The sequence below is a fragment of the Wasmannia auropunctata genome, unplaced genomic scaffold, assembly GCF_000956235.1.
Source record: "Wasmannia auropunctata unplaced genomic scaffold, wasmannia.A_1.0 LD336099.1, whole genome shotgun sequence".
Lineage (NCBI taxonomy): Eukaryota > Metazoa > Arthropoda > Insecta > Hymenoptera > Formicidae > Wasmannia > Wasmannia auropunctata.
Window position 1 is genome coordinate 827,028 of NW_012026791.1, and position 14,830 is coordinate 841,857.

The window sequence follows — 14,830 nt, forward strand, 5'->3', positions numbered from 1 at the left end:
GGTGGGCAAGGGAAAAGAGGGGAGGGTGAGAGGCAAACACAAGTGTGTGCAACGCGAGCTGCATGTATATAACGATGCTGCGTTTGTGTGTGTGTATGTTTCGCGGGTGGGCGACCCGGCACTTAAGCGGCGTGCACAAAACACGCCTACACCTATTGAAAAAGAGTAAGAAATAAAATGCTATTATTTGTAAAACACTTCGTGGATATTTATTTTGTTAATCGTTAGTAAATTATAAAAAATACCGAAAAAATTCAATGTAACCTATAATCATTAGTAAATTATAAAAAATAAAAACTCATAAAACTCGAAAATAACTCAACATAAACGCCTAAAAAAAATCCACGCGGCTGGGCTTTTTTTTTTAAACTAGAGTTTTTTCAAACCCTGATTGTTAGGAAATATTTCGTCAACAAAATGCAGGAGAGAAATTCGTTGGTCCATGTGTGAAGCGAGCTTAACGTTGGCGCGGTGGACAGGATGAGGTACACGTACCACCACACCGAAATCTTACGAGCCTGCCTCTGCTAACTACCTCCTATCTGCCCTGCCCGAGGCCCTGAAAACGTTCTACGTTACGCCTCGCGGGGACCCATTTCGCGCGAGCCTCGGGCACAGGACCGTGTGTCGATTCCCGAGTGCCTAGTGCTTAATTAAAATTTCTACTCGTCTCCTCCTCCGATCGTGATGTGTCAACGCGGGTCAAGAGGTACACGCGCGGTTATCTCAAATTCGCGAAAAATTCACCGAACTTTATCGCGCGCTCGCATGCGAAAAATAATTTAAAATTGAGGCCAAATGCGCGTCGCGTTTGAGAGATTATGAGTCACGCGATTTTCAGTACATTTATGTTTTATATACGAGATTCAGTCTCCGCTATTAATCCGTTGTAATCGCAAACTTAAAATTGCAAATGCAAAAAACAAACTATCGAAAGGCAGTTTAAAAATGAGTATTTACTGGAAATAAAATGTAAGTAGACGAGAAGAAGGAACTCATCTAAATTAAACTTATTCTTTTCTAAAGAAAAAAAATTATATACAACTTTAGTTTTGCAACAATTAATTGCAAATATATGCGTATTTGCGTTGTTTGGTTAATTACGCAAGAACGTAAGATTAATATTAACAGGATGTTTCTGTCAAATGAATTTGATGGATAATTAAACGACGATCAATCAAAAGGCCGGATTGACTAATAGACGCATAAAGTTTCTGCGCGTATCGATTTCGCGCGCGTATAGTGCATCGACCGTCAACTCTTGCACGGAAGACTCTGGGAGAACTTGAAGACTCTCACTGAAAAGGGTTCATGAGGCTGTCCACGTGGGTAGCTGAGCCCGGGATTTTACGGGAATAACGTCACCGAACGGCTCTCCGCGCGTCTCCCTCTTTCTCTGTCCCGTCTCTGTCTCTCCTCTCTCTCTCTCTGTCTCTCTTTCCCCCGTTAAAGGCGTAGTCGTAGCGAGAGTTGCGTGACGTCACGACTGGCCGTTCCGCCCTGTGTACGCCACGTAATCGCTATATATGTATTACGCACGTGTGTAAGCGCGCTCGTCTCTATAAACGCGCGTGGAGGTTTACGTCGGCAATTTCGTCCGCGCAAAAATTCGCGCGCGTGTCCCAGATACGCGACGCACGTCGCACGTCGGGGCGGCTCAGGATCGGTCATTACATCGATGTCGCTCGGGGTAATCCCGTTCTAATCATAAATAACACGTGTGCGCAGGCAGAGGGTAGTCGTCGTCGTGGGTTGGGTGGGATATATTGTTGCGCGGCGACGCGCGAAAGCGTTATTTTTGTAAAGCCGATGGCATTCGCGTCGAGAGGCGAGTTTGGAAAACATTATGTTGTAGGAAGGAGAGGAAAAAATAAACAGCGGGCTCTCTATTATGAAATACAGTTTTTATTTCCTCGCACGAACAATTTCATTAAATAACGAGGCGAAACGCGCGAAGTAATACGTAAACGGGAAAATGATAATATTAGCAATTTCGGAGCAAGACGAATCGATTAAAGCTATGAGAAGCCGTTAAGCGCCTACGCCGATGTAAAAACTGTACAATAAAAATATATTGTTCAATTACTTTCATTTTCGACATTATTTAGATCTTTGATACCTTTTAAAGATGGTGAAAAACCTCATGATGCTGCGCCTTTTAATTTTCATTTCTGTGATTCTTAAACACGAGAATTGAACCATCCGCCGAAGTCCATCTCGTGCAGATGCCCACGAAAAATCTCTCTGAATTTAACCAGAAATTTTGTAGATCCAATTGAAAAATATTAATCAAATTCGTATAGTAAAGTCTATCAAATATTCTAGTTATGAAATATCGAATCCTATTATTATAATCAGAAATTCTGATTGATTTCATCAAAATTCATTCAACTATACATACGTCTTGTTGGGAATCAAATCATTTTTCTCAGTGTAGATATTAGGTTATTAACGTTTCTCATATCGAACATTCTCGTCTGTCACTCATTATACTAGTTCATTATACTATATTTAATGAAGATTTAAAGATCAATTTTTATTGCTTAGTTTTTAGAGTGTCATAAAACATAATTTTTTTATATCGCAAAGTTAAGAAATAGTAAAAAGAAACAATGCAATTGTTTCAGAAAAAAACAGATACATGATCAACAGAGAAAACGAATAATATGTAGATATTAATGAATATAATACAAACTATTACATATTATTTAACTTATTATTAAATGAGTAATAATAATGTTAATAATTTTCTTTCCCGTGCGATATCGATCTAACAATAAGTACGTGGCATTAAGAGCACGTTCTTATTCCACCGAAAAGAAAGATGCGTATGCAGGAAGGAAGTCATAATGATGTCTTTTTACGACTTTTGAGCAGTTAAACGGGTATTTATGAGCGTTAATTTCATATCGCGTTCTTTTGTGATTCGAGATTAGCAATTACAATCACCCTACCGCTTTAACGCGATATTCACGGAGAGTTCTCGCGGATTATTATGTATTTGTGCAAACTTGCGAAACTTAGTTACGGGATGTTAACCGGATAATTTCTGCTTAAGAGTACTTTACCTGGCTTTTATTACATTTGGCCACTAATCGTTTCAGTGAAAATAAAAGATAAACACGAACGAGAGAAAACGAAACAAAGATTGCGCAATAAAGTCCGCTCGTGATCTTAAGTCTTTAAAGGTAGACTTTAATCAAATGCCACTCGGAAACAATAACTTCAATTATCGCTCTCGTTCGAAATACCTCTTTTAACACGTCGCTATTGTTAATGTGATTGACGCAATTTAATGAAAATATCGTGGCACGCGCCGGCCATAGAAGCGACCGAAAATTATGGGAAATATAAATTGTACGCACAACTCAAGAGGAAAACTAAAGCTGAATTAAAGCGAGTAACGATTAATTTGCAAAACTCATGTAAACCTGGCACCCGACTTTAAGAAAGAAATTTTTCGAATATGCATTAAATTAAGCTTGGTTTATATCCGTTTGTACCACATCTCTTTTCGTTTGTACCTCAAAATTATAAAGGATTGAAAAAAAAATGCTAGCATCCCACTTTGAGATATTTCAAATATTTTAAAAGAGATATTTAAAAAAATGGCAAAATTGGATTTTACCCCTATTTTGAAAATTTGATACAATCGTCCCCTGAAGGATATAAACAAAACAGATGGAGGTACAGTCATGGACACATCGGTTGCGACACTTTCTTTTTTATAGATTTCAAAACGCACTAATATTTTGCAAATGCGGATCACGATTGGTGTTATACTGTCTCTAGACTAAAGATAGTACATCATGGTTCGCATTTGCAAAATATTAGTTATCTATAAAATATATATTATGTATATTAAATATATGTTAGAAACTTATGAAAAAAAAGTGTTGCAACCGATGTATCCACAACTGTACAAACGTGTACGATCGACCCAGAAACAGCACTCGCTTGCGGATTTGAAATATCTCAAAGTGGGGTGCCTAGCATTTTTTCAACACTTTATAATTACAATACTCTTACAATTATGACTTTTCGTAGTCGCGACCTTAACAGTTCTTGATTTAATAAAAAAAAATTTAAGAAACGCAATTTAAAGAGTCACGGTTTTGCATATAAACATCGGTAATTGTATCGTATTGTTAAAAATTGACCGGCAGATTCTTGAAAGTTTAATGTGCTAATTATATTACATTACTAATCGCCCAAGTCTGAATAAAATCTACGGGGCTGGACTTTTTTTTTTAAATCCGAGTTTTTTCAAATTCTGATTTGAATCAACTATTATCATATGAATCACTTATGAATATACTATAAACATATGGAATATCTATCTGATCTTTGCAGAGATGATATTACGATGAACAGTTTTTGCAAATATATTGATTTTAATCTCCTTTAATTTACTCTCCATTGACGCTCAATGTAATTCTGCAAATGTACTCGGATGTGTATGTGTATAAAAAAGATGTGTACATGAATGAGCCGCGTTCAGTCATATGATAATGATCAACTAACAATCCACGATCGTCATTATATAGAATGTATTAAAACTATTTATTCCAATTAATTTTGGGCGAAAATACGGAAAATATTCGTACAAAAACGAGAGCAATTCGATCGGCATCTTTAGCGTCTACGAGTTAAAGATTCAAGTTAAAGCGCGATAGGAGTGGCGGATTCGCATCGTTGCAATCGCGGGAGGAGAGGGGGGGGGGGTGCGTTCGTTCGCTCCGTTCGCGTTTATTCAAGCGGAGAAATGGAAGCTGGTTTTCGGACGGACACCCAGTGCATCGAGATAGATAGGTAGATAGACGTCCGGATAGATGCATGCCACGGCAGGCAGGCAGTCGGTGTGTAAGGGATGCCGAGGGGGGTGTGTAGGGAGCGCGAAGAGAGGATGGGTCGCGGCGAGATTCGAAGCGGAGGAGGACGAGAGGGTGGAAGTGGGCGAGCGCGAACGCGAACGACGGCGGCGCCGGGGGGGATACCGAGGGGGTGGGGTGACGTGAAAGAGGGTGAGCGAGGGTGGGCGGGTGGCGCGGGTTCTCTCGCTGATTACGTCGCAGAATGGTCAGGAGAGAGAAACCCCGGAGAGGATGCTGTGCTACGCCGCCGGTCGGACGGTCGGTGGTGTGGAGAGCGCGCGGAGGAGGCCGGTTCTCGCTGGTGGATAGAAGCGAATATATCTGCAATGTCCTACCGCCGCCAATCCTACGTTCTCTCGCCGCGCTCTCTCTCTATTCCCCCCCTCTCTCTCTCTCTCTCTCTTTCTCTCTCTCTCTCTCCGTCATCATCGTCCTTGTCCTCATCCTCATCCTCATCCTCATCCTCATCCTCGTCATCGTGGTCGACACCGTCATCGTCGTCGTCGTCGCGAGTCCACCATCCCTACTATTGCCCACCGCCCTCCGAACATCGCGGTCTCCGGCCTTCCTCAGCGCGATCTCGCTCCCGAATACTCGCGATCTCTGTCTCTCGCACCGTCCGTCTCCGTTGCCGCCGGTGATTCGCGTGTATCTCTCCTCTTCTATCCAACGAGAAAGCCACCTCCAAGGTGGCGAGGCCCTAAGCTAAACTAAGCCACGTCAGGATAGAATAGTGTCGGGAGGATAGGATAGGATAGGATGTTTGGTCGGATAGTGCCCATCTACCTCGTCGCGCACACAACAACCAGCGGGACGGCGACGAAGAGAATGACGACGACGACGACGACGACGACGACGACGACGACGACGATGACGACGACGACGACGACGAAGACGAAGACGAAGACGACGACGAAGACGACGACGACGACGACGACGTCGGCAACGGCGACGACCCCTCGTGCACAAGCATCCACCATCCTCTCCCTTCTAATGCTCCATCCTCCTTTCTCTCAGCTTCAACCAGTCTCGCGATCCTCGTCGTCCCTCCGCCCTTTCTCGCTCGAGCGTCCCTCGCGCGCCATCGCGCGTTCTCCCGCTTCTTCCACCCTCTCGCTCGATCCGCTCGCTCTGCACGATCTGCCTGCCTTTCTCCGTCAGCAACACCACCCACGGACCCCCCGGGGGGTTAGTTAGGGGTAGTATATTGACGGCCGGCGTCGCGAGGACGCCTATACTTAGCGTGCCGGCGAACCGACGCGTTTCCAGCAAGGTGTCCCTCCACCTCCTCCGTCGGCCCTCTTCGTCCGGCCACCCTCGGGTCACCCTTCACAACCACCTTCGCCGCCACCCTCTCTGGCCACCCTATTCTACTACTCTCTGCCTCACACCTTCTATGTCCTCCGTCACACGGCCGTGGCGGCTTCACCCCCCTCCCCCCTTATCGTTCGCGACCCCTCATCCACCTTCCACCCCTCGAACACCAACATCTACCCCATTCCGGAGCTTCTTCCATCCTCGATCCTGCTGTACGATCGAGGTATCGAGAAAGCAACCTCGTCGTCTCCTTTCCCGCGAGAATCGAGCGGAGCGGCAACCAGGTCCAAAATTACCGGCGGCGATATAGGGAGACCGGAGAGGCGGGAGGTAGACGAGTTTCTTACGACGTTGAGCCAGGTTGCGACGTTGGGCATCGAAATCGATGCCTTCGGGCACTGAGAGAGTTTCGTGACGCACCTGATACGCGAGAACAGGGGACGAGAGAAAGAGAGAGAGAGAGAGTGTGTGTGTGACGGGAACGGGAAAGAGAAGAAAGGGAGAGCGCGAGGAGTCGATTAGGGAGCGACCAAGCGAAATTATGTATACGCCGAAGATGATGGCGACGGTGCACGCGATGGGCTCGAGGAAGAAGGCCGAGGGTGGTGTTTCTTTGTCGGGAGCCCGCCGATTCGGCGAGATCGCGGATATACCGGGCGGTCGATCTGATCTCAATACCTCGGCTCCGCGCGGCTCGATATTCCGAGTACGTAATAAGAAAGACGCACGACCATGCGATCATTTCGACGATACCGACGTAATTTCGACAATTCTCTCGATCCTTTCGCGGAGATACGATTAAAATTAGTATCACTACAAAGTTCCCTCTCTTATTAACATAATCGAGAAAAATATCTGTTACGATTCTTCACGTTTTTTGGACTCTCGTCACGGTAACTGTTACGTGTCGCAACCAATGTGGAATTTAGATTATATTGATCTATGATATCGTATCCTTACATCATATTATATCATTTAGTCCGATCTTTTTATTGCACCCATTTATTGCTGCAAATCATTTCCGTTGAGCTAATTTGCAAATACCTATATGTGAACCTGGCACCCGAAAAGCCACCGGGTTTTACTGGATTGGAGCCACTTTAAAAAATCAACTTGTAAAATTTCCAAAAACATCCAAATAAAATTTAATAATAATATAAATAAAACATTTAATATAAAGTAATATAAATAAATATAATTTGATGTTATAAAATAAGACATATATTAAATTGACAAAGAAATAAAATACATATTAAAATTGAATTAATAGTATTTTACATTTCAGTTCTAATCAATATTTACATCCTTATTAGATCGCAAAAAACAATGAACTTTTACAAGATTTATAGCTTTTTCTATTCCAAGTCACTTTCGTAGTCTTTACCAGACAAATCCAAAAATTGAAAAAATCGCTCAATAGATGCTAAAGACGTAGGATAAGACAGTAAATTTGAAAAGAAATTGCAGATTAAATAAAGTAAAATTAAGATTGTAATTAATTATTAAATTAAATTAAATTAATTCGTTATCAATAATGAATTTTGTTAATTATTAGTAAATTATAAAAAATAAAAACTCATAAAACCCGGTGGGCTTTATTCGGTTGGGCCCATCTTGTCAAACTCTGAATTGTGTGTACGTTACTACCATCGTGCGAGACAACGCGAGCGAGTGAGTGCGCGAATACGAGCCGGCCGGCCGGCTTGTTGGAAGCTCCAGAGCCGGTTTTCAATGAGTGAGCGGGCCGGAAGAAGAGGGAGAAACGGCGTAATACAGAGAGAAAGAGAACGCGGAAGGGGATGGAAGTGTAAGAGGAAGAGGAAGCGAGGGTGAGTGAGGGCGGACGAGGGTGGACGCGCGGGAGGGCAAGAACGAGAGAGATAAGAGAGAGAGAGAGAGAGAGAGAGAGAGAGAGAGGGGAGGGAGAGAGGGAGGGAGGGAGGAACATAAACCCTTATCGAAATCGTGATTCACCCCACATTCTCCAGAGACCCTCTAACCTATTAACATCCATATCACAATAACAGATACACGTGTACTCCGCCGCTGTATTCCCACACCATCTCTCGTCTTCGTCTCGCTCTCTCCGTCCGCTTTCGCGTCGCTCGCATCATGTAATTGCTCGCGGCGCGGCGTATCGCGAAAAAAAAAAACGAGGATGAGATAAAGAGCGAGAGAAACAAGGGCAAGCGAAAAGAGAGGGATAGTAAAGTGGCCATTATGTGCCGCGGGATTTCGGGATTAAAATGAAATTTCGATCGCGCGCTTTCGTCTCGTTCCGATCTCTCTTTTTCCATCGTGCACGATGCTCGCGCGTACGCGTGAAGATGCCCGCCGTCCGACACTGAAAGTTCAATTGTAATTATCAGCATTCGTTTAAAATTTGCGACGTTTGACAGTAAAGTTTCTAACTGTATATTAAATAGAATTATCTTTTTATAAAAACTATAAATGAAAAAATTGATATCTTGAATAATACTTTTAGATTATATTTTTAAAATTGATACTTCAAAAATCTATCACTCGCTCCTTGAACAAGCGGATTTTATTGGGTTGGACCCACTTTAAAAAATGCATTTTTAAAAACTCACTTATAAAATTTCATCAAAAAATCCAAATCAAATTTAATAATATAAATAAAGTATTTAAAATAAAGTAATATAAATAAATATAAATTGATGTTAAAACAAGACATACATTAAAATTGAAACAATCCGGGTATTTTTTTTCAAAAAAGCCCAATCCCAATCAGTGGGTTTTTTTGTTTTATTGGATTTTTCGTGTTTTTATTTTTTATAATTTACTAATGATTGGATTATATTGGTTTTTTTCGGGTTTTATGAGTTTTTATTTTTTATAATTTACTAAAGAAATAGAATACATAATGAAATTGAATTAATGTATTTTACATTTTAATTCCAATCAATATTTACATCCTTATTAAATCGTAAAAAACGATAAACTACTTTTACAAGCTTTATGACTTGTTATATTCCAAGTCAATTTCGTAGTTTCGACCAGCAAATCCAAAAATTGAAAAAAAAAAACGCTCAATGAATGCTGAAGACGCAGGACAACACAATAAATTTGAAAAGAAATCGCAGAATTCTTTTGGTAAATTAAATAAAGTAAAATTAAGATTATAATTAATCATTAAATTAAGTAAATTCGTCATCAATAATGATTTTTGTTAATCATTAATAAACTATAAAAATTAAAAACTCATAAAACTCGAAAAAAACCAATATAACCCAATCATTAGTAAATTATAAAAAATAAAAACACGAAAAATAAATAAAACAATAAAACAAAAAAAGCACTGGATTGGGCTTTTTTGAAAAAAAAAAAACCCGGGTTTTTTCAAACCCAGCTGGCACACATGAGTCCCGTAAGCGCGTGCCCGTATGTATTTTATAGCGCAGACGTCAGAACACGTGTACCGCTCGTTAGAGAGTACAGTGAGCCCCAATCGCACCGCGTGTACATACGTTATACCGCTATACGTAACGATCGGCGACCTGTATCCGTCGGTACAGACGGCGAATTTTCGGAGTCTCTTCGATCCCGTGACACGGCAGATTTTTTTCTCTCTTTCTCTCTCTCTCTCTCTCTCCCGAATACGCCGGAATCGTTAATAAGTCAATTTATGTTCGCAGTGCGAGGGCAAATCGCCAAAAGGGTTGCTCGAGCCGCGCCGGAAGTGGACATCCGGTAATTCCGAGACCCTGCGAAAGGCACTTCGACGATTATTATATATGTGTATATGGCATATCTCTCGGTTTTTTTATTTATCGTTTTACTTTGTATATAGATTTTTTAAGAGAGATATATGGAAGCCTCGATTCAAGAGTCGATCTTGCAGACAACTTCTAGGCCAAGCCAACAACTCGCGCTTTCGCTACGGAAACCCCGTGCGGACGTGGTGTTTATAAAGTTTTGAGCTCTCTTCCCGCGCTCGGCCCGCGCACAATCAACGCGTTATAATCCGTTCAGTTGCACGACAAAGTTTCAAACTCGTCGGGCGGCCGCCCACGCGGTGGCAGCGGTGGCGGCGGCGGCGGCAGCGGCGGCGGCGGCGGCAGCGGCAGCGGCGACATCGACGGCGGCTGCTGCGGCGGTGGTGCCGGTGCGGGGGGCGGAAGCGCATACCGGGAGCAATTATGACGTGCATGGTAACGTTTAACGCCAGCGACGCCGGCCGCGTTAAATACCGTCGAATATAACATTTCTGCCGATGGGGCACCCCCACGCGCGTCCCTCCCGAGAGCGCGGCGCGTCATCGCGCGTAAATACTGACGTCACTGCGTCACTCGCGCGCCGCGGACGCCGACGCCGACGTGCGAAAGAGCCGAGGCTCGGGGCCTCGCTTCGTCGCGCTTTGTCGCGAGCGCGGCGCGCAAAAATAGACACGTTTAATACCTTCGCCGACGACCTATAGCCGGCCGTCGGCGTCGGCTCGGCTCGCGCGCGAGCGGCAAGACCGCGCGCGGGGATTTAACAGCCACTTGGGTGAAAATTCCGACGTAGTGACGATGGATGTAAAAACGACGGTTAACTGAGCACGAAGAGAGAAGAAAATCTCAAAATATTGGGCGCGCTTGTAATTTTCACACAGGGTTTGAAAAAGCCCCGGGTTAAAAAAAAATTATAAAAAATAAAAACTCATAAAACCCGGAAAAACCTCAATATTCAATCATTAGTAAATTATGAGTGAAATGGGTCAACGCATTGATGAGGAGATGCGCTCTTTGGAGTAAAGTAATTAATTATATTTTCGCAATGGGTTCGTGATTTTTAACTCGTCGCCGGGCGACGCGAAACCGCGCGCGGCAAAATGGCGCGCAGTAACGAAGGCGCGAGGTTGTTAAGCGCGACGAAAATCGTGCTTTAAAGGGGATGGATTCGAATGGAACCACGGGATAACGCGCGCGCTCGTCGAGGCAAATCGTAAAAGATGGACGTCCGAGGCGTACAAAATGCCGTCGCGATCCGTCGCGTCGTCTAAATATATCGCTCTCTCTCATCGACGTATCTCGTTGCCGTCGTGCGTCGCGCAATTCGCTCGCGATTCGTGTCCGCGACGGGGAGAGAGAGAGAGAGAGAGAGAGAGAGAGAGAGAGAGAGAGAGAAAAAGAGAGGAAGAGAAAGAGAGTCTCCTCACGCGGATCGCGAATCTCCGGATTTATACACGGTACAACGTCGTTACACGAGCGTCGCGCTCACAGGGAACGAGCGAACCGGGGGATGATCAAAGTAGGACGCTCGAAAGCACGGATCGAAGCGCTGATTAGTCGAGGCTTCGAGCGAGGTGCTGCGAGATAGCGCTTTTCGGAGCGCCTCGATGTCGTGCCGCCGGTGCCGCGCGGCGTATCGAGGACGTTATCCGTGGACCCGAGCGTCTATGTGTGTATGTATGCGCGCGCGTGCGTGTGTGTCCCGCGTGCGCGCGCGCGAACTCTCATATATACGCTCGTGTGCTTGTGTACGAGCTCGCGAGGGAAGATGGAACGGCGGAGCGAGCGACCGAGGGAGAAGCGCGGTCGGTGACGAAGGGGAGGAGAGCTCGCTCTCGCGAGTACGAGAGGGCGACAGGGAAAGAGAGAGAGACCGGCAACCGATGCGAGGGGCAGAGAGAGAGAGAGAGAGGGTCGGGACGAGGGCCTAAATCAGGGGCGATCGCGCTGAGCGACGTCGCTATCTCTGAATATGCGAACCACTATTTGGCGTCCGCGGCGCGCACGTACCTAGAGAGAGAGAGAGAGGGAGAGAGAGAGAGATAGAAGGAGAGGAAGAGAGAGAGAGAGTACCCCGTATTACTAGATACTAGATAGTACCTAGCCTCTGCCCGTAACCTATGTACTACCTCGCCCGTCCCCGTAGAGACGCGCGTGTAAGTGCGCGAGGTGGAAAACGCCTTGCACATACACACGCGCGCATGTACATATACATATACATATATATGTATATCTATGTACGCGCGAGTATGTGCATGTGTGCTTACACCTACGCGGTTACATGCCCTGCGAACCGTGCACACGAGAGCCAACGGCGAGAGCATCGAACATGCCGGCATCCCTTCGCTCCCTGTGTACGCGGTGTGCGGAAAACTGCAGAATAAAGTCGAACCCTCTCGCGATCGCGGGAGACGACAACGGGTTCGACTATCGTCGTCGTTCCCGTCGTCGTCGTCGTCGTCATCGTCGTCGTCGTCGTCGTCGAGGCGCGCGGTTTTATCGCGCGGCATCATTACGTGCGCGCCGTACCAACTCGAGAGGACGTACTATACGAAGGGGACGTTCGTTAAAGGCGAATATCGAAAAATGAGGGCCGCCGCTACGTCAAAGACGCACGAGCGGGCTCGTCGAAGCCCTGGGAGATTATTTGGCTTCGCGTCCGCTCCTCGACGCGAGACCTCCACGAGACCTCTTTTTTAAAATTCGTACCTTTGAAAACGAGATACACGTTGAAGGAATGCTCATTATGGTAGAATATTGAAAAATAAGCATCCTTGGCGGACCATTAGACCATCTGTCTTTGAAACACTGCCGTCCATATATTTTATGAGATGCGTATTATTTATTTCTGCGTACGGACATTAAATAAAGAGGTGAGATTATTGAAAAAAAGTGTGCTATTTCGAGGTCGAATATACCCAGCGCGCGATCTTCGTCCGCGAACGTGGCGTGGAACTGGTTTACAATATTTTCCCGATAATCGCCGGCGAGCGATTGGCGCGCGGTGATTTCGCGTCGTTAATCAGGATTTCCACCTAATTTGAACCTTGTAAGCGCGCTCACGCGCGGCGTCTTCTTCTGTCCCTTACATAGTCCAGCTTAGTCCGCGAGAGTTGTAAATTACCGCTTCGTATGGCGCGAACGAATTAATACGGCGAGCGCGGGTCTCGCGTAAGTTCGTGGTTGAGAAACACTGTGCCAGCTGCCGCGGCGCGGTGGTATCTCCGCGTTGTCTGCTACCTCACACCCTCGTCTTGCGTCCCACGTGGATGCCGGTCGAAGGGGTCGCGCGGAATGAGGGTGACGCGCGGGGCCGTGGCGGCGCGGCGCGGCGCGGCGCGGCGCGGAGTAGCGCGGCGCGGCTCGGCTCGGGCGACGAGGGGATACGGGAGGAGGGACGGAATGACGACGCGGCGCGGCGAGGCGAAGCGAGGCGAGACGAGGCGCGGAGAGAGACGACCGAGGGCAACGACGGCGACGAGGGAGGCGCGAAGGGGAGGAGGCGGAAGGGAGGTAGAGGTTGCTTCGGTATGGGTTGGGTCGGGTGGTCAGAGGGGGCGGAAGTGGGCGAAAGGGTCGAGGGATACCGCCGTTGCCGTCGCCGCCACCCACTGACCATCTCTCTACCCTCGTCGTCACCATCGTCGTCGTCGTCGTCGTCGTCGTCGTCGTCGTCGTCCAGGCTTCTCTACTACGCGCCAGCAAAAAAAGAGTCCTTCTCATATAACGTTCCAAGACACGGGCGAGATCCGCGAGGGAAGGGAAAGACGGACGCGAGAAACGTCCGCGTTCGACGCGCCTCTATTCCACGAATTTTTCCGCGAGATTGTTCTTCGGCAATTTGTCGGAGATAAAAAGTTGAAGAGCCGAGAGAGAGAGAGAGAGAGAGCGAGAGCGAGAGATAGAGAGATAGATAGATAGAAAGAGGAATGAGCGATGAGAAGAGATATCGAGAGCGGGAGGGTGGAGGGAGAGTGGGTGACGGGAGGAAACTGTTTAAACGCGATCACTGGGACACGCGTTGTGACGCGCCAACCGTGTTTTTCCTTCTCGTCTGTTTCTGTTACTCTCTCGCTTTTTCCTCCTCTCGCCCTCTCTATCGCCCCACAAAGTACGAAGAGAGAACGAGAGTGCGGCGTTCACGTTTGTACGGTGCAATAAATTCTACTCGTAGATTATAATACAGTGGCGTAGGTCATGGACCGAGGACGATACGCACGCCACGCCACGTGCTCCCCACGTTTGCTTGTATACATTCTATCTCGCTCCGTTTCACAGCCCTACCGCTCACGTCGACGATTACTGAATGTGTTCACGTATTTACTCTTTGGTATTATTATTATTATTACTTCTCTCTGTGGACTGACACGTCGGCACATGGCGGGACGCGCACGAGCGATTAGCCTGCATCGATAATGCAGAATCCTCTATGTAGATGCGACAATCGCGGTGATGTATGATACGAACAATTTTACAGTTCCCTGTTATATCGTCGCGCGATATCTAAAGTTAAATTTTATTCTAAAGCTCGAGTTACCTCAGAGTTATGTTCCGTATATTTTAACTACAATACTTGCCGTAAGAAGGTGATAGCTTACGACTTTGCTTGTCTAGCTACACTTAATATATTCATGTTGGTTACGTCAATCCCTAATATTATACACTATTATAACAAATTATAACCAGGGTTGTGTCGTAGATTTCAAGATTACGTCTACACGGATTATTTATGTGAAATCTACGTGATGTTTACACTTTTTGCTACGTAGACAATCTAGACTTGTAAACTATGTAGAATATTGTAAATTGTGTCACTAATATATACAATATAAAAGAATTAAATTATAAAACAGTCTCTACCCACAGTAGAAATGTCCAAAATGTATCTAGGAACAGGCTAAAGAT

General features: G+C 45.6%; 1 protein-coding gene across 3 annotated transcripts in view; it reads left to right on the forward strand.

Moving 5' to 3' along the window:
• Positions 1-14,830, forward strand: part of LOC105462393 (coiled-coil domain-containing protein lobo homolog) — a 108,366-nt gene that overhangs the window by 84,577 nt on the left and 8,959 nt on the right. The window lies entirely within an intron of this gene.